The 19850-nt window shown below is 39.8% G+C and overlaps 1 protein-coding gene across 2 annotated transcripts in view; it reads left to right on the forward strand.

The window, feature by feature from the left end:
- The window catches only part of LOC147703742 (zymogen granule membrane protein 16-like), a 203889-nt gene that overhangs the window by 164121 nt on the left and 19918 nt on the right, over positions 1-19850 (forward strand). The window lies entirely within an intron of this gene.

Here is a 19850-nt window from a genome sequence, read left to right on the forward strand (position 1 = left end):
TTTTAATTCTTTGTCTCTAAATCTCTGTTTGCTCACTTGTTTTCGTAAACAATTTACCTGATTTTAAGATAACCAATGTTCCACCGCCTCCACAGGATTTGATAAGTCGCACTGGGTAAAACGTTCGAACTTTCAAAAACACCTATATCGGATTTATATATAAAACAATGCATATCAGTCTTATGTAAATAGATCAGTTACGTCGTGTTGTCAACGTATATTGAGCTCTTCTTACCAAGTTGTTTAACTTGTTCAGTTGATATATGTAATGCTTAATTGTTTTTACTCTCTCCCTGTTATTTCAGGTGTCGGGATGTCATGTTCCCGTTTCTGGAACCGTCAGCTCTAAATTAGGGGATAAACAGAGTTTAGTGGCGGTGCCCTTAATCGGTAAACGATACCGCTGTAACGTATGTGAAGCAGTCATAGCTAATGTGGAGCAGTCATAGCTCAGTATTGACATACCTCACTGACACAATGATTCACGTTTTACTTCTTTTTACGGTTGTCGATGCTATCTTGCTGTTGACGAACGCCGTATGAACAATATAGTCTGCACTTTGATTTTCACGCAGCTCACTGCTGACAAGCGCAGAGAAAATGGATGTTAATTTCTGTCTATGCCCCAAAGAAAATTTAGATAAAAGATGGCTGGGCACTGAACTAACACTGATTATTCTCAAATAACAAGTTATCTCGATGTAAATCACATTTACGTACCGATATTCTGACTTTGCTTTAAGGGCGTAGCTTCGCTGTCAGCAACGGCTGAACGAATAGCTGTTTGGATTTTATCTATATCCCAAAAGTAAAAAGGGAAGTTAGAGCCTTAAATCACAAGCGTCCGTTTTAGACCTTCAGACTATCTAATTCCCGACCGCATTTACGTACCGGTGATATTTTTCGGTGTTGCGCGTGGAGGCGGCAGTCTTCACTGGGCGGGTTTCCAAAGGTATCTGAAACCTCAGTTAAATCGCGCGCCTTTTTTATGGCGGGTGCGGCCAATTAGGAGGCTAAGCAATGATGGAACGCGAAGAAAGGTGTTTTAGGGGGGGGAAAGACTTCTAGCGGTAAAGCCGGATCTGCTTACCGAGTGTCTGGATAATAAAACGCAAGAAAGGACTATGTGAATCGCCTCCGGTACTATACATTTGTAATGGTGAAAGGCGAAGGAAAATTGTCTAAATGTGTGTTTACATTGCCTAAAACATTAAACTTTTCCAAATGCATGATGAGGAGCGCAGGGAATAATTTTAAAGAAGGGGAAGGCCTATATGGCCATAGAAATAACCTAAGATAGAAACTAATTTTATACATTTTAACAGAGGATGTTTGTGGTGCATGCAGTTATTAATTTAAACAATTGCATTTTCCCACGGTATTTCACTGTTTAGGCCCTCGTGGAACGTATTCAAAGAAAAAATCCAAAAGACTTCGCGTTTCTTTCGGATGGCTTCTCCTCCTTTTTCATCTGGCATATTAATCCTTTCTAATATGCGCCAAGTGAAGTCATTCGGACCATGTCCTTTATCCAGAAAATGTTTTACAAGGGGTGCTGCTACTTTCTTAGTGCGCACCGCTGAACGATGTTCAGACAGTCGTGTCTGTATGGCTCGCGATGTTTCTCCAACATATCCAAGTTGGCATGGGCATTTCAAAAAATATATAGCATTTGTCGTTTTACAGTTAGACATGCCTTTGGCAGTCGTTGTATGACCATTGTGAGTGAATGTGGCTCCTTTGTGGATGCTATCGCAAGACTAGGTGTGGGCGGAAAATCCGTTCCGCTCGCGGATTTTGCGGATTTTCGGGAAATCCGCAATCCGCGAGATTTGCGAATTTCCCGCAAAATCCGCAAATCCGCGAGCAGCGGATTTTGCTCGCACTGCTCGCACTGTTCGCGTGAGTTCGCGCCCCGCGAATAAGTGCAAAATTGCAGAAATACGATCTTGGCAAAACTGAAAGTAACTACTTACCAGGTTCAAAAGTTCAGGCACATCATTAGTAGCCATTTCCTGTAGTGCTTCCTGAGGGGCCCCTCCAGAGTTCAGTTGCCAGTTGAAACTATTATGTGACCCTGCTCTGAACCTCAGAATAGTTACACATATGCCACAAAGGTCCTGAATTACAGCTAAGGGAGACAAGCAGGAGCCAGGCTGGAAGTTAAAATCCATTAATCAGCCCCTAATTCATTATTGTCAGTTGGGGCAGGGCAGGTGTTGTAACTAATTTTGCAACAATGAAAGCACTTAGCAAGTGCAAAAGATCACTAATCAGGGCGCACTAAGGAAGCAGGTGCCAGCTAAAAAAATATTCTGTGACACATTAATAAGCCCCAAATTAATTCAGGTCACTTGAGGCAGGGAAGGTGTGCTTTGCTTTGCAGAAAATAATGTACACTGGACAACCAGAGGGTGTAGTGATGAAACAGAGGGTGGCATGGGTGGGCCAGAGGGTGGCATGAGTAGTCAGAGAGTGGCAGTGGTGACAGAGAGTGGCAGTGATGAAGAAGAGTGTCCCAAACAGGCTGGACACGTAGAAACAACAAGTTCGCAAAACTTGCGACCCGACAGGTAAGTTCGCAAATTGCGAAATTGTAAAAACCCTCGCGAACTGGCAGAAACACGGGCGAACACAAAAAAAAAAAAATCCGCAAATTCGCGGGAATTCGCGGATTTTGCGGATTGCGAATCCGCAAATCCGCAAAATTCGCGGATTGCCAATCCGCAAAATCCGCTCATGCTTACGCAAGACTTACAGCTGGAACAAGGGAACGTACCTAAGAGAGGGTGGTCTCCAGTCAAGGTTTTCTGCACAAAGGTGTTAGGGTCCGATGAGTTCTTTATTCTAGAGCGCACAATGTAGTCTTTTATATTCTTATTGCGCTTATGTGCGAAGAGTGGTTTATCTAATTTCTCTGTGCCATTGCTATTTAAGATGTGCCAGGAAGAGTTGATGACTTGTTTTATTTTTGCATCGACTGTCGAATGCCGTGTGACACATACTAGTTTGTTAGTGTTTTCTTTTATCTTTCCTCTTAAGAGGGCATCTCTGTCGTAATAACGTGCTCTCTTGTAGGATTCACGTACTAATCTATGCGGGTAACCTCTTTCCAGAAATTTCCTCTTCATCTCTATAGCTTGTGTGTCAAAATCTTGAAGATTTGTGCAGTTCCTTCTGACACGAAGGAATTGGGAAAATGGTATGCTTTGTTTCTGATTTCTGGGATGAAAACTTCGAAAATGTAAGAGAGTGTTTCTCGCTGTTGGTTTCACGTAAAGATCCACCTTTAGCTTGCCTTCTTCATGAACGATCCATATGTCTAAAAATTCCAATTTGTGGGTGCTCACATGTGAAGTAAATTTTAGGTTACAATCACATGCATTAAGCCATGCCAGAAATTCCTCCAGAGTCTGTCTCCCATCGGTCCAGATAAAGAAGATGTCATCAATATATCTAGACCAATGAGAGACAGACTCGAAGAAGGGTGCCATTTCATTGTAGATATGGCGAGCCTCGAATTCGGCCATATAAATGTTAGCTACAGATGGTGCCACTGAAGCCCCCATGCTGACGCCCTTAATTTGACGAAAAAGTTTTTGTCCAAATTCAAAGATATTTTCTTTAAGTACCATTTGAAGGCATTGCAGTAAGAAGAATTTAGGGCATGGTACATTATAAAGATCAATAAACCAGTCAACTGCCTTTATTGCCTCATTTAAGGGGATGTTACTATAAAGAGACTCAACGTCTAACGTTACCAATATGTCTCTTAGGGGATCAAAGCTGATATTTTCCACTTTGTTTATCATAGCACTGGTATCTTTTATGTAAGACGGAACATTTGGTATAAAAGGGCACAAAAAAGAGTCAACGTATTTCGAGAGGGCTTCGGTTGGCGTACCGATGGTGGACACAATTGGTCTGTACGGAGGATTTTTCTCATCTTTATGAATTTTAGGAAGGCCGTAAATACAGGCTGTTTTGCCTGCATTGCTATTTAAAAAGTCAAACTCATTTTTGTTAATGTCGCCATTTTCTAGAGCTACCCGAGTAATTGCATGTATATCTTTGACTACTTTATTTATTGGGTTGTGTCTCTCAGGCCGATAGAAAGTTTGATCTTCCAGCATTTTTAACATGTTTGTCTCATAGGCAGCGGAGTCTATAACAGCTATACCTCCTCCCTTGTCACAGCTCTTAATAGTGACAAGAGAATTGGAGGCAAGCTCATGTAATGCTTCATGTTCAGATTTGTCAATATTGTATAATGGTTTTGGGATGAAACGAATAGTTTTTTCCAACTTCTTTAAAACCACTAACTCAAAGGCAGCTACCTCTGGGCCAACCTGATCAAGGGAAGGACTAAACGTAGAGGGCAGTCTAAGGGTAGCTGGAACTAATGACTGTGATTCTGTTGGTACATTTTGGAAATATTTCTTAAGTCTGATTTTGCGAAAGAAGGATATTATATCGCTGTAGAGTTCAAAAACATTAGTGCCACAGTGAGGTACAAATGATAGCCCTTTGGAAAGTAAGCTGATACTAGATTTATTTATGTAGGAGGTGGATAGGTTAAATATTGGGATCACATTCCTGCTTTCCAATATTGTCTGCTCCTTGTCTCTCGAACAAACTGGGGTTCTTCCTGCTGGTATTGGTTCTGGGGTTCTTGTTGGTAATGATATTGGGGTTTGTAGCCTCCTCTGCTCTGTGGCTGGAACCTCACTCGAGGACGGCCGCGGTTCCCCCCGCGGTTCCCTAAAAAAGGGGTTTGTCCTTGATTACGCTTTGTTTGAGCAGAGTTATAATTACCATCTGACTCATAAAATGGGTCGTCTATTTCTCCACCTGACTCTGAGGAGGCTGAAAAATTATTTACTCTCTTTTGTTGGTTCCTATTGGTGTCCATATATTGATTTTGTTTATAGAAATCTGGTTTTAAGTATGGATAAGCCAATTCTAACGAGTAAAATCTTTTTTCTTTTGTAAGTTTATCATTCTTCCGCTTCTCTAAATAATTCGCAAAGGACTCTATTTCTCTGTTCGCTTCCTCTAGTTTTTTAAGTGCCTCTTCAGTAGTGCCCTGTTGTTTAATGGCTTCTTCTAACGTTTCTATTTCTTTTTTAAGATCTGCCGTTAGTTCTTTAGCCGTTTCCACTATGAGCATCATAAGATCCCTCGAGCAACGGCTCGCGATCATGCTCCATTTTTCAATAAAGGCTCGGTGGTGTACAAATAAGCCAGGGATATTTCTTACTCGTAGACCCATGGGGATTATGCCTGATTTCAAATATGCCAGCATAAATTCTCCATGGGCCTCCATTCTTCTCAATTTCTTTTTTAAATCAATTAGATTGTTATAATCATCACGCCCTCTCTGAGTGTCCGCAGAAGCGTTTGTCGCATTAGAGAAGGTATTTGATGTACCTACCATCAATGCAAATTCTTCATCAGAGAAGCCAAATGTTTTAATATGTGCCATCTCTGGATTTTTTGTTGGTAAAAATTATTAGATATAATGGTAGAAAGGTGATGATCCAAAAAAAGGGAATATAGGATGAAAGAGTAAGGATTCAGTGCTGTATTTTTCTTAAAGAGCTAATATTTGACAAGAGGCTCTGATAATGAATAAAATAACGAGAGAACACCCTACACAGACAGGCTGTGGGTAATCACTTGCATCAAACAAGGGCTCCCTGTTTACATAAATAGAACATATACCCCTAGGTCAGGGAAATAAACACTGGAAGGTAACAACCTAGGCGGAGATTTTAACCAATTGCCTACCCAATGGATACAGGACAAAAATAGGGAAAGGTACAGTTTCCAATAAAAGTTGTACTATTTAAATATATACTAAATAAATTTTATTTTTAAGCAAAACAATGTAAAAGATACATAAATTTCAATACAATAAAATTACAATTCATGAACAACAAATTAACAGTAAAAATCACATAATATTTTCTTTTACAAATTACGAAATAAGGTGTGTCTAGTTGTATGTCAACGCGTTTCGGCGTCCAGCGCCTTTATCAAGACAGGAGACACTTTTCTGAAAATAAAAACATATTTTAGTGCAATATATAAACAAAGTAAAAAGACCTTTCCTATTCAAAATTTAACCTTTATCATGTTATTACAGATAAAATATTACAATTAAAACAAGGGAAACTGTAAGGAAGCGGATTATTTTGTCCTGTTGATAAAGGCAATATTTACACCTCGAAGATGAAGGCAAAAGATAACGTTAGCCTCTACTTAAGCTCACGAATTTATGTTTTCATAGTTTGTTTAATGGAAATTATTCAAGATTTCTGATATATCGGATTATGAAACCATTGTGTCATATCAATTCAGGTACACTTCTTCAAAAAACCTTTAGTGCTTTCTGCCTTTAAATTCTAGAAGTCAAATGTACAATAATAATGGGTATAATATACCAGAGATGTAACAGTGTATCAAGAAGATAAAGACACACATTTCAATAGATCTTCCAATAGATCTCCCAATTGACTTTAGCTGTTATCTGCCCTTTAGTCTTTAGTATGTTGTTCATACCAACCTTAAAAACATACTGCATTGAATACATATAGGTTAGTAAATATGTGACATAAAGTTTGTCGATAATCTTATTTCAGTTACAAAACTGACAGGTACTTGGATAATAAAGCCTTAAGTACACATTGCATTATTTACATATTGTTTAGTGAGTTTATGACATAAAAATAATAGATTAGATCACTGACTAGTACCTAGATAAACAGCACAATTACTTTGATTAAAGAAAACAAATATTCAGATCTAGTCATTTAGAGATACGTGATGACAGAGTAATTTAGGAGATTTAATCAAACTCTCTAAATAAACAGCACAATAGTCTTCAGAATAAGAAAAGGTAAGCCAGATATTTGTATCCAGTGGGGTAGAGGTTCATAATAACAGCGTTATTTAAGAGATGGAAAAGGCGCTCTAACCATGTTCGGCCCCATATCTATTTATATGTATAGAAGGAAACTTTTTTTTAGCTTTTTTTAGAGGCTGTTATTTTATATCTAATGAAAACACCTTTTATTTGTTTAAACATTCAGGTAATTTTTAATTTTGTTATTTTTTGGTTCCGCTTACCTGCAACTATAAGCTTCTCAAAGCAAATTAAAATGGATTGCTGACGCTTGATTCTGATTAGATTCTTTAAAATGATATTAGGATTCATGCAGTGTTGTCGGCGAATTTCTGCATAATTATTTTGGCTTGGTAACTTGATAAACCTTGAAGAGATAAGGAAATGTTCTTATATTTAAATGTTATTTTAATTCTTTGTCTCTAAATCTCTGTTTGCTCACTTGTTTTCGTAAACAATTTACCTGATTTTAAGATAACCAATGTTCCACCGCCTCCACAGGATTTGATAAGTCGCACTGGGTAAAACGTTCGAACTTTCAAAAACACCTATATCGGATTTATATATAAAACAATGCATATCAGTCTTATGTAAATAGATCAGTTACGTCGTGTTGTCAACGTATATTGAGCTCTTCTTACCAAGTTGTTTAACTTGTTCCGTTGATATATGTAATGCTTAATTGTTTTTACTCTCTCCCTGTTATTTCAGGTGTCGGGATGTCATGTTCCCGTTTCTGGAACCGTCAGCTCTAAATTAGGGGATAAACAGAGTTTAGTGGCGGTGCCCTTAATCGGTAAACGATACCGCTGTAACGTATGTGAAGCAGTCATAGCTAATGTGGAGCAGTCATAGCTCAGTATTGACATACCTCACTGACACAATGATTCACGTTTTACTTCTTTTTACGGTTGTCGATGCTATCTTGCTGTTGACGAACGCCGTATGAACAATATAGTCTGCACTTTGATTTTCACGCAGCTCACTGCTGACAAGCGCAGAGAAAATGGATGTTAATTTCTGTCTATGCCCCAAAGAAAATTTAGATAAAAGATGGCTGGGCACTGAACTAACACTGATTATTCTCAAATAACGAGTTATCTCGATGTAAATCACATTTACGTACCGATATTCTGACTTTGCTTTAAGGGCGTAGCTTCGCTGTCAGCAACGGCTGAACGAATAGCTGTTTGGATTTTATCTATATCCCAAAAGTAAAAAGGGAAGTTAGAGCCTTAAATCACAAGCGTCCGTTTTAGACCTTCAGACTATCTAATTCCCGACCGCATTTACGTACCGGTGATATTTTTCGGTGTTGCGCGTGGAGGCGGCAGTCTTCACTGGGCGGGTTTCCAAAGGTATCTGAAACCTCAGTTAAATCGCGCGCCTTTTTTATGGCGGGTGCGGCCAATTAGGAGGCTAAGCAATGATGGAACGCCGTTGCTGACAGCGAAGCTACGCCCTTAAAGCAAAGTCAGAATATCGGTACGTAAATGTGATTTACATCGAGATAACTCGTTATTTGAGAATAATCAGTGTTAGTTCAGTGCCCAGCCATCTTTTATCTAAATTTTCTTTGGGGCATAGACAGAAATTAACATCCATTTTCTCTGCGCTTGTCAGCAGTGAGCTGCGTGAAAATCAAAGTGCAGACTATATTGTTCATACGGCGTTCGTCAACAGCAAGATAGCATCGACAACCGTAAAAAGAAGTAAAACGTGAATCATTGTGTCAGTGAGGTATGTCAATACTGAGCTATGACTGCTCCACATTAGCTATGACTGCTTCACATACGTTACAGCGGTATCGTTTACCGATTAAGGGCACCGCCACTAAACTCTGTTTATCCCCTAATTTAGAGCTGACGGTTCCAGAAACGGGAACATGACATCCCGACACCTGAAATAACAGGGAGAGAGTAAAAACAATTAAGCATTACATATATCAACGGAACAAGTTAAACAACTTGGTAAGAAGAGCTCAATATACGTTGACAACACGACGTAACTGATCTATTTACATAAGACTGATATGCATTGTTTTATATATAAATCCGATATAGGTGTTTTTGAAAGTTCGAACGTTTTACCCAGTGTGACTTATCAAATCCTGTGGAGGCGGTGGAACATTGGTTATCTTAAAATCAGGTAAATTGTTTACGAAAACAAGTGAGCAAACAGAGATTTAGAGACAAAGAATTAAAATAACATTTAAATATAAGAACATTTCCTTATCTCTTCAAGGTTTATCAAGTTACCAAGCCAAAATAATTATGCAGAAATTCGCCGACAACACTGCATGAATCCTAATATCATTTTAAAGAATCTAATCAGAATCAAGCGTCAGCAATCCATTTTAATTTGCTTTGAGAAGCTTATAGTTGCAGGTAAGCGGAACCAAAAAATAACAAAATTAAAAATTACCTGAATGTTTAAACAAATAAAAGGTGTTTTCATTAGATATAAAATAACAGCCTCTAAAAAAAGCTAAAAAAAAGTTTCCTTCTATACATATAAATAGATATGGGGCCGAACATGGTTAGAGCGCCTTTTCCATCTCTTAAATAACGCTGTTATTATGAACCTCTACCCCACTGGATACAAATATCTGGCTTACCTTTTCTTATTCTGAAGACTATTGTGCTGTTTATTTAGAGAGTTTGATTAAATCTCCTAAATTACTCTGTCATCACGTATCTCTAAATGACTAGATCTGAATATTTGTTTTCTTTAATCAAAGTAATTGTGCTGTTTATCTAGGTACTAGTCAGTGATCTAATCTATTATTTTTATGTCATAAACTCACTAAACAATATGTAAATAATGCAATGTGTACTTAAGGCTTTATTATCCAAGTACCTGTCAGTTTTGTAACTGAAATAAGATTATCGACAAACTTTATGTCACATATTTACTAACCTATATGTATTCAATGCAGTATGTTTTTAAGGTTGGTATGAACAACATACTAAAGACTAAAGGGCAGATAACAGCTAAAGTCAATTGGGAGATCTATTGGAAGATCTATTGAAATGTGTGTCTTTATCTTCTTGATACACTGTTACATCTCTGGTATATTATACCCATTATTATTGTACATTTGACTTCTAGAATTTAAAGGCAGAAAGCACTAAAGGTTTTTTGAAGAAGTGTACCTGAATTGATATGACACAATGGTTTCATAATCCGATATATCAGAAATCTTGAATAATTTCCATTAAACAAACTATGAAAACATAAATTCGTGAGCTTAAGTAGAGGCTAACGTTATCTTTTGCCTTCATCTTCGAGGTGTAAATATTGCCTTTATCAACAGGACAAAATAATCCGCTTCCTTACAGTTTCCCTTGTTTTAATTGTAATATTTTATCTGTAATAACATGATAAAGGTTAAATTTTGAATAGGAAAGGTCTTTTTACTTTGTTTATATATTGCACTAAAATATGTTTTTATTTTCAGAAAAGTGTCTCCTGTCTTGATAAAGGCGCTGGACGCCGAAACGCGTTGACATACAACTAGACACACCTTATTTCGTAATTTGTAAAAGAAAATATTATGTGATTTTTACTGTTAATTTGTTGTTCATGAATTGTAATTTTATTGTATTGAAATTTATGTATCTTTTACATTGTTTTGCTTAAAAATAAAATTTATTTAGTATATATTTAAATAGTACAACTTTTATTGGAAACTGTACCTTTCCCTATTTTTGTCCTGTATCCATTGGGTAGGCAATTGGTTAAAATCTCCGCCTAGGTTGTTACCTTCCAGTGGACGCAAAGAACGTCCGCCTAGGAACCGTCACAGGCAATCGTTCCGATTGCCTGGCAGAGCGGTCGGCATCTGTAAAATGGAGGCGGTGCCTGGCAGGCACCATCCTCTAAATTACAATGCGCTCCTCCGCCAGCCTTTCCGCAGCGGGTAAACCGCAGCTGAAAGGGTGGTGGAGATTGGTGTCAGGGGTCTGTTGCAGCCCTCCAATGTTGGTGGGGAGGTGTTGGTGCACTGGGGGGCCCATGGTACCCCCGACATTTCATTGCACCAAGTGGCAGGCACCGCATGGTGCCTGCCACGTAGTGCAGTGAAATGCACAACATGCCTTTTTTGACACCGCTGCAGAGCTGCTGTCAGCAGCACCCGCCGCAATGTTAAAGGTGCAGGATGCGACCGCCATCATGGCGGTCGCATCCTGATTTGGTGTGCGGAACCACCGCAGGTGTTGCGGACAGTCCCGGTCTCCACCACCATGGCAGACTGACTCATGTCTGTCTGACATCGTAATCAGCCCCTGAGTCGGCGTCGCAAGTGTGAACTTAAAAGTTAGTCATAGAAAAACATTACATTACTTACTTCCAGTTGCACATTATCATGTCAACAAAGTAAAACAAATGAACGAATACGAGTAATTAGTGAATAGTTTTCATAGGAGTCTAAAGCATCCAAACATCAAGCACAGACTAAACTAAAAATACATAAAAACCTAAAGGGAATAGAAATGGGACAATGTAGCCATCCATGCGATGCCATTCGTTAATTTGCATAGCATTATAAGTAACATTGGTCCCTCCAGGAAGGGTATATGAACAATGGTAACACAGAACCACAGTAGGCCCTGTAATGGTATTCATCCCAACGGAGAAGCAGTACATTTATTAAATATAAAACAATTGAAGGACAGAAAGCAAAAACATATACAAAATGATGTAGGTTAAAGTTTGGATGTCAGCAGATTTCCAGACCCCAGGCATTTAAGTACATGGTGATATTGTCAAAAATTACTAATTATAAAACACTCACATTTGAACAAACATCTTATTCATCACAGAAATTCAAGTGAGCCAATTTGGCGTCAAGATGCAAAGTCCTGCACATTTATGTGCAGGCCATGCGAGAACTGGCAAACCATGAAACAACTGGTAAAACAGTGGTTGAAGAGGGTTGACCAAATCCCAATTTTTATCTATGTCTTATAGTCCATTTTTGAAGAATTGAACATAAGGTAGCCAAAAACACCAATGCCAGCTTGGAGTTATGTCAAAATAAAGACACAAAGGGAGAGCAAGTAACATTGAAAGCAGACTGGGAGGCAGTTATGGCTGTCAATCGTGTAACAAATGGCTAGTGAGATTGACTTGACCATACTGAAGAAAGCCTTTCCAGATGAAATCAGCACAACACCGTCTCCATAGAGGAGGCAGGAAGAGAGAACCGAATGTGGACGGTACCTCAGGTGCAGTCCGCATGGCGCACCTTCTGTCACACCGCCATGGTGACTGCCAAGCTGTATACGTACGTGCTGTTGCAAACACAACATGGTTGCTCAGATTGTGCTTTTTAATTTTGGACATCTATCAGCTTCGCCCACATTTACATTTGAATTCCATGATTCTAATAGAGGTGACAAAGTCTCTTCAGTCACCCGCATCAGAGATTTCGGTCAACTAATGGTGTTAGGAGTCCTACTCTGATTTTCTGGGGAGGCTCTTTTTTGGTTTGTATGGGAAGTCTGTTTACTTTTATCACCCAAAAGTAATATTTTTAAATTCCATATTTCACAGGTATAAAGTGATACCCATGACTAGTTTCCATAATTCACAGAAATGTTATCATCCCCATTTATTATGGCTGTCACCAATAGGGATGGTGCGGGAGGGGTGCTGGAACCTTAGTCCCTGTGTCTTCCCATTAGCAGTGTCTCTAAGCATGACAGTGGATGAGGAATAGAAAGCTTCAAAACACATCGCTCAGCCTCATCCTTGCATTTGTTTGGTTACCCTTTCCTCCAGTATAGCCCTGTTCTTATCTAACATATTGTTTCAATCGCCATTCAAGGGCCACATTACAAGGTCCCCAGATTTGGGCCTGTTAGGTCTGCCCACGGGAAACCTGTTAAAGGGGTACCAGTAATGCAGGTGGGAGGCAGAGTTACTATAAATTACAGGTTGACTCCTGTAGTTCCCCTGAGAAATGAGGAATTCCCAGGGAAGCAGCAATTTTAGGTTTCTGTCCAACAGTAAATCCTCATTTTGCCTAGACTTGCACTTTGAAATCCCTTCTGGTTTAAGTAGCAAAATCTCTGGGTAAAGTAAATAGATCCACTGTGTTCCTGCGGATTTTGTGATTCTCACATTGCCTGTTTCACTGAAATTAAGTGTCCACCAGTAATGATGGCCTTGTGTTTGAAAAAAAACATCTTTCTTCATGCTCATTAAACCCAAATAGGCTAATGCATAACATGAATTAACAAGTATTTTTATGTGAAGTCATAGGTGGCTGCTTGTTTGATTCACACCTCTCGCTCTGCTCAAGTGTTGGGGGAGTTGGAATAATGGAAAAGACACAGAGAAAAGTAGGGAACAAAAAAGTGGGAACATAGCGGTGGAAGAAGACATCTGGATGTATAGTTATTAGGCCTCAAAAAATGTACTTGCTCACTCACTTGTGGCAGTCAGATTTTATCAGGGAGAGCTACTTTAGGGCCTACTGGTCCATTCTTTAAAGAAAGTTGGAGCTTGAAAAGAACAGGTGGTTGTTCTGTTCATTCAGAAAGTGAGAAACAATAAAATTGCCATTAAATCTTGTTTTTATCTTGTGACATTTGCTTTGCATTAAAATACAGAGGTCAAATGTCGCTTATGTCTGCTTATAAAGTGCTGCTTATTTTATACTGGAAATTTGGTGTTCACTTTTCTTTCTCTGACTGCAAAGTTAGAGGATTTTGCAAAGTGAACTGTCTGACAAGACGGGAGAAAAGACAGTTTGAAACGAAAGGCTATATGAGGTCAGTTTTTTTTTCTAACAGCATTTAAATAGCTTGTGAAGGAAATGTACAAATATTTCGAAAAAATAGGAGTTAGGAAAGCACTTTTTTGGTAATTCTCAAGTATGATGGGAACAAAGGTTTTAATAGGATCAAAAGAAATCAGAACACTTTATTTGGTGATCTGCAAAAGATAAATATTTGCGGAAACCTAATTTTCGACACATTATTGCTTGTGATAATACTGCATGTCAGTTGGAAAGTTTGTAACAATTTTAATAGAAAATGTGCAGTCTGTATAGGGCAGTGCACTACAACAACATGCTTAAGTAATATAATAAAAGTGAGAGTTATTAAACATGAACTGAGAAACATTCTGGCCCCCACCCAGTAGACAATGCTATTGGTGAATTTAGCGGCAAGTCAGGGGTCATGTGTACCCTACATGTGGGCTAGATTCTTGCTATACGTGAAGCAATGTTTAGTCTATTAAATCCAACAAAATATATTTTTACAGCAGACCAGCTAAGTTCACATATTTGAAGGTGTTCATATGTGATTATGAAGAAAAAGGCAATTCAGTGAAATAAAATGTTTGCATAGAATAAGACAATTTGAGACCAGTTTATGGGCCAAAAGCATTACAGTTAAGTCAAGTGGAATATTCAAGCCGAAATTCTAAATAAGCTTTATTCGGTATCGCAATGTGATTCATAAAAGCATACAGAAAAAGAAAACAATATACAATATTCAAGTTAAAAACTGATAAAACGAATAAATACCGATACAATTCAGGTAAAGCAGACAATGTGCAATATTCAAATCACTTAACCTGCAGGTCTGGCAACATTGTTATGATTTTTCCAGGCCTGGTTATCCCCAAATGCTAATATGGCACAGAACAGCACGTAAGTGAGTTTGAGGGCTGGTTTGGCCCAGCAGGTAAGAGCAGGTGTGGTAAATGCAGGGAAGAATGTGGCCAAAAAGCTACACCTTTTCCAGGCAGTTTTTAAAGGGCTCTTATGAAGTACTAATAATAAAATTCAAGGCTGCTGTGTGATGCTCATCTTATACAGAAGGGCTGGGAAGTCTTCCTCTCAAGAAAAGTCTGAAACCATGGGCTAAATTGTCCATTTAAAGCACAATTTTCAATTATCTTGACTAAAAGGCAGGGGTTGCATACCCAGTTCTAAAGAAGCATTCATGAAACATTCGAATACAATACTTTTATGGTGTGCCTAATTAAACTGCCCATCCTCAGAGATTTCAATTTCCCTAAATCATGCATAGATTTTATGAACAGTTCACATACACTGGGTATACAGTTTATAATATATGAGAGCATGTCACTCCTGTCCATATCTGATTTCATTATTATAGGCGACTTCAGGGGCCTTATTTATGAAAAGTGACGCATCGCTGCGTGAAAACAGCGATGCGTCTCTTTTCACTGCGCACTCCTTGCGACACCAATGATGAGTCATATTTCATGTATGACGCATCATGTCGCAAGGAGTTACAGATACGTCAGTATTTCTGACGTATCTGTAAGCGCAAAAGTGACGCATTGCTGGAGTGTGTCACAAAAGTGACGCAACTCCAGCAATGCGTACTTTCACATGGGAAAAGCCCCATGTGAAAGGGCTTGCGTCAGTCTTACGCCTGCTGTAAGACAGGTGCAAGATTTTGACGCGACAGCGTCCTAAAAGTGATGCAGTGAAATCTCATAGATTTCACTGCGTCACTATTACGAGGCTTTTTGCGGGGGTACGCCCCCTCTGCATACATTATACCTGACGCAGGTATAATGTGGCGCAGGGGTTTAAAAAGTGACGCATCTGCTTAGATGCGTCACTTTTTAAATATGGCGCAACAAGGCGCATGTTTTACGCCGCCGATGCGTCACAAAAAGTGACGCATCTGCAGCGCAAAACTGACGCAAGGCCTCATAAATGAGGCCCCAGGTGTCTAGCCACCTGCAATAAAGAAATGATAGAGCTGTTCAACTGTAATCTAAAGTTATTAAAGTTGATAATTTGTGTTTGCCTGCTGACAGAGCTAGCAGCCAAACTGAAAGGTAAGACTTTGAGCATCTTGCAGCTGCAGTTTACACAAAGCAGCAAAAATGAAACTGGCTTTTCTTTCATCGGATCTATTTTTTATACAAGTAACAGCGATGAGCAAAAAGGAGATATTTAATCGAACATATTTAGTTTTTGCACAATGAGGGCCATTACAGTAATAATAGAACTGCACGTTAGGAGTCCCATTATTTCAAAAATCTGACCAACAATAAACTGTACTAATATCTTTTTCGCAAAATGCTTCTCACTGCTTTTTAATGTGTTTAATTTGACACTAAATTCAGCTTTTATTCTTAAATTCTGCAACTATACTATCACATTCATATTAAAGTGCTACACTCTAAGCATTTAAGTGGTTTATAAGAAAGGTGACGGAGTGACCATGTATTATAAGGAATAAAATAACCTCTGCCATACATTTTAAGGATATTGAAAGTAACCTTGAAGTTCCATAACCTTATAAACAAACTCCTTGGTGACATGCAATAATATCCTTACAATGCACAGCACTGGGAACATTAATCCATAAATAATGGCCTCCTGACATTCTTCTGGGTATATGTAGCATCCTTCTTCACTTCTTTCCATCTTCTTATATATTCCCATCTTGCTCCTGCCATATAGTATTTTTAGCCATATATTATGGCTATTTACATGGAGTGTTCAGACTAGGGAAATTAAAACTTACACCGATCTCATACTCAGTGGCCAGCAGGGCTGCTTCTCAATTTAGACTGGCCTCATAGATTCAGAAGCTAGAGCTCCCATATTGCCCCAGACAGCAGCCATATCTGTAAGCTAAGGCAATTTTACAAGCACTTCCTCCGATAGCAGTACTGTAAATACAACATATTATTAACAGATAGATTGAAATACAAACAAATGAACCTTCAAATAAGAGTTGCAGCACAATGTCACCTCCAGGTCACCAAAAATACTCCCTAAATGCCACTTTCAAATAAAATATGGACCTACAATATGTTTGTCTCCACATATCAGCTTGCCATCTTCTGAACGAGAACACATTTGGTTCTCAAATACCAGCTTTGTTTTGGGTTGATCAGAACTCAAATCCTACAGTAAAGGGTTTAGATTTGTAATCTAACATTTTGCCACATAAACCAGATTTTTATTGCAAATAAATCCATTAATTTTGTTCAAATATTATTTTGCATTTTCATCGATTATTCACATGCATTACTGCCCCCCCTTGGATAGAATGTGATTCACATTCCCATGTAGCAAATTCACATGTCGAGGTGCCCAAAGGATGCTAGTCATGGCCACCAGATGCCAGTGATGCCCTCCTGGTGCCATGGTGTGTATGAATAAAATGAGTGTTAGAGCTGGGGATCTCTAGTTGGCAATGGTTTGCACCTTTGTCCAAATAGAGACCCTTGCTTCTAGTCAGAGTAAAGGGGCTACACTCCTAAAATAACCCCTGCTCAACCCTGTGGTAGCTTGGTACGCGCAGGAAGGCTTATCTCAGAGGCAGTGTGTAAAGCATTTGTGAACACATACAGTAATATAGTGAAAACATTACAGCTGGACACCACACAGGTTTTATAAAAATAAGTATTCTTTATATATACTTAACACAAGACCCAAACGACAAAAATCCACAATATGGTATTAAGAACATGTTTTAAGATGGTAGAAATAACTTAGTTCATTTAGGATGGAGAATGTGAAACGTTTCTCACAAAGTACCTTTGGATGCGTCATGCAAGATAAACAAAAGGTTCGCAGGGAGAACGATACGTCGGATCGGGGGAGGCGATGCATCTGTTCCTCAGTGCTTGCACAAAGTAGGCGATGCATCTGTTCCTTAACAGAGAGGAGGGGATGTGACGATCTTGTGGTGCGGCCCAGTTGCGATGCGACAAGATGGTGCCTTGAAGCGATGCGACGATCTGGTGCGATGTGAGAAGACTGCGCCCTTGATGCAATGCGACGACGTGAAGGCGATGCATGCATGCCCGATGGCCGTGCGGCGACTCTGTAACTTGGGAGCCGTGATAGACCCTTCGACACGCTTCTCTGGTGATGCAACAGCGACTCTTGCGGTAGTGAGACGCTTCTCCGATGATGCGACGGCGACAGCTGCAGATGCGACACACTTCTTCTCATTGAGTCGCGCTTCCAGCTCCCAACAAAATGTAGGCTTCTGCAGACAGAATTCCCAGCAAGGAAACTCAGGGGGGAGCTGGTGGTGAAGTTGTGTATCCCTGAGTCTTTAGCAGGAGGCAAGCACAGTTCAAGCTCTTGGAGATTCTTCTTCAAGATGATGAAAGTTGCAAATAAAAGTCTTTCTCCTTTCCTTGGCAATAAAGAAACCACTGCAGGCCAACCCGGAAAGCAACACACTGGTACAGGGAAAGTCAAAAACACCTGCAGATTCTCTGGTTCTTCTCCTTGGCAAAAGGTCCGTCTTGATGTCCAGAAGTGATCGAAAGTTATGGGGTCTGGGCCCCCCTTTTCATACACACAAATCCTTTGTCTCTGAAGGCAGAGAGTGTCTATACCTAGTCCGACTCCAAACCAGTTCTGGGTGCATTCTGCCATTGCACAACTTCTTCCTTTGTCAGTGTGGGCCAAGGTCATGAGACGCACCACAGGAAGTTGAGCCAGCATTGTGGAAAGCAGGCACAGCCCTATTCAGGCCCAGGTGCTACTCCTCTCCCCACTCTCAATGCAGATAGTTTTATTCAGCCTAGTGCTGACTCACCCTGCCTCCTGGAGCCACCCCAGGCCCTGTCACTCACAAACGAGACATGCAATACACAGCCTAGCAGAGGCAGGCTGGATGGTTAGGCAAGAAAATACCTACTTTCTAAAAGTGTTATTTTCAAACATAGAATGTTAAAACCAACTTTACTAAAATATGTATTTTATCATTCTGAGTTCAGGCAGACAAAATTAGTTTGTGTACCATGTTCCCTGGGTCCGTTAGGATTATGAGACGTTATAATCAAACTGCCCATTCTGGCCTATGGGGACAGGTAGCCTTGGAATAGGGAAAAAAGAAAAAAGCTGTAATTCACTATCAGGACATGCCACACACATCAGGGCATGTCCTACATTTCACATACAAAGCCCCCTGCCCTAGGGCCTACCTTAAGGGTGGCTAACATGTAGAAAAGGAAAGGTTTAGGGACTGGTAAGTGGGTGCATTTACCAAGTCGACATGGCAGTACTAGACTGCACACAGGCTCTGCAATGGCAGGCCTGAGGCTCACTTTACAAGCTGCGTCTGTGGGTTGCATAATCAGTGGTGCAAGCCCACTAGCAGCATTTGATCTACAGGCCATGGGCACACATGGTGCACTGTACTAGGTCTGACAAGTAAACCAAATAAGCCAATTATAAAGTCACTAATCCATTCCATCAATTTAACATAGGGAGCACTTACACTGTGGCACTGAATAGCAGTGGCACAGCGCCAAAAGTATCTAAAACCAGCTGAACATATCAAAAGCAGAGGAGACAACAGCAAAAAATGGAAGGGAGACTCACACCAATGGTGCCAGGTCTAACAATGAGTAACCAGCATATACCAGTGACTTTTGTTGTCTCTTTGTCTTTGCCCCTCACTTGATTTTTCTCTTTTGTTCTGTTTTACTTTATTTCTACAACAATGTTTATTTGTGTTACTCTTACCACATTACTCTTCCTTGTTTTTCCCTTCCTCCCTCTAGGATTTTACATTGCATACCTTCATGCAGGACCCAGCAGCACCTTCTTTCTATAATTTTCTGTAGGGCTTCCCTCTCTTTAGGTTTTTGAAGGGTTTACTTCGCAGGGGTCCTGTTTAGGCTCTTATAGGGTTCCCGCTCAGTAGGTTGTTTGAGGGCTTCCCTCTCCCTCTGTTTCTCATGAGGGCTTACCTGGCAGGGTTCCCTCTCTTCATGTTGTTGCAGGGCTTCTTTCTCTAGGTTCTTACATGGCTTTCCTGTCTCTAGGTTGTTGCATGGTTCACTTACTCTAGGTTTTTGCATGTTTTCCATATCGCTGGGTTGTTTAGGGCTTCCCTTTGCCTCAGCTTCTGTAGCAGCATAGTTTTAGGTGGTAATTCAGCTAATCCTGGTTGACTCCTTG

Source organism: Lissotriton vulgaris, chromosome 7 (assembly GCF_964263255.1).
Source record: "Lissotriton vulgaris chromosome 7, aLisVul1.2, whole genome shotgun sequence".
In the NCBI taxonomy this organism is placed as follows: domain Eukaryota; kingdom Metazoa; phylum Chordata; class Amphibia; order Caudata; family Salamandridae; genus Lissotriton; species Lissotriton vulgaris.